Below are 1,616 nucleotides of genomic sequence, written 5' to 3' on the forward strand. Positions count from 1 at the left end.
TCAAATGAAATAGCATGTTCACAATCTTTCACTTTTACCTCTTTTCTGCCATCAAAAGGAACAGAAGCTGGCTTACTTGTGTCATCACTTCCAGCAAGGAAAGCTATCATCAACTTGCTTGACTCCACCATCGAAGCTGCAAATTGTGCACGTCTTTTGCATCCCTGTGCTTTAAGTTCCTTTATTGTATTTTGAATAACATTAAATTCTGATTCCTGTCTAATATAAATGTTTATATCGTCAGCATAAGATGATAGACTAAGTCTTTGATGATAACTTAAACTTGATATTGATCTTAAGGAACTAATTTTTTTTCTTAAATTATAAAGAAAAGGTTCTATTACTAGTGTAAGTAATAAGTCACTTATTGGATCTCCTTATCTTACACCTGTCTTAAAAGGAATAGCTGAAGTTGAAACCAACCCATGAACTACATAAAATATGGTATTTTTTATACATTGCGTCAACCGCCTTTATAATATTCCCGCCAAAACCAAATTTCCTAAGTATTTTTTTTGATAATTATGATTTATGCGGTCAAAGTCTTTTACAAGATCTTTACTTACAATAGCTGAATGTTCATGATGTTAGAAAAATACGTAGGTTCAAGAAGTATTGACAGAAATAAATAAAAACTCTGTAACCCGAGCGCTTTCGAAGGTGGACCTTTCTTATTCAGGGGCAAACTGGGGATGGTGGTGTAAGCATGGTAATAATTTAGGTTAAAAGGGCGGTCAGAAACTTCCGCTTCTTTTCTCCCACTTCACAAAAAGAATTAAGTGGCCGAGGCTTTTAAAAATTTAAATGTTTACAAGAGTGAAAGTTTGCACGGTTAATTTTCCTAATGACGAATTCACAAGCAGCGGGAAGGGTTGAGAGGAGATGCGGAAAAGAAGAGAAAGAAAGAGACCTTAGCTGAGTTAATTGATGGCTTCGGAAGTTTTATTTCGGCGGGACCCGTGCGTCGGTTGACCACGTAGCTAAGGAATTCGTGACGTTACTGATGATGGTGTAATCGAATGAGTGATATATATATAAAGGGAGTTTAGTGGTGTCGTGAAGGTCATCCGGTTTTCCAGGAAATGTTTAGTGTATTTCTATATGTACACTGTTGTAAGCGTTTGATTTCCGGTACAATGTAGCTGATGGCGAGAGTGTATGTGGAAAGGTGTTAGGGATATTTTACTTTAGAAATGGATAAATATATGTATATTTAAAAATATACTTATGTGTTTAAGTAAAATAAAGGTGACACCTGGATATTGATTGAAAAAGATATGTTATGCTAACCAATTTATAACAAAAACAGGTACGAAAAATTATCTTAAATAAATGGTAAGTTTTAGGAAATTGCTTGATAAAAAATTGAATTGTGTTTTCTTTGTTTTATACGTTCAACTATATCAACATTACAATCTCTGCCGTTAGGAATGCTTTTTATATAATTTAATTCATTTTCCAAATTGGTAGAATCAGAACAAATTTTAAATGCTCTGTCTATATGAGTATGAAAAGCTGCTAATTTTTGAGAAAATGGATCTTGCTCGCTTGTCATGTAGGTTTTAACTCCTGATGATGGTAGCGTAGAGCCAGGGGCGGATTGGGATGGCTAAGCG

This window comes from Limulus polyphemus, unplaced genomic scaffold, assembly GCF_000517525.1.
Source record: "Limulus polyphemus unplaced genomic scaffold, Limulus_polyphemus-2.1.2 Scaffold3612, whole genome shotgun sequence".
Taxonomy (NCBI): Eukaryota; Metazoa; Arthropoda; class Merostomata; order Xiphosura; family Limulidae; genus Limulus; species Limulus polyphemus.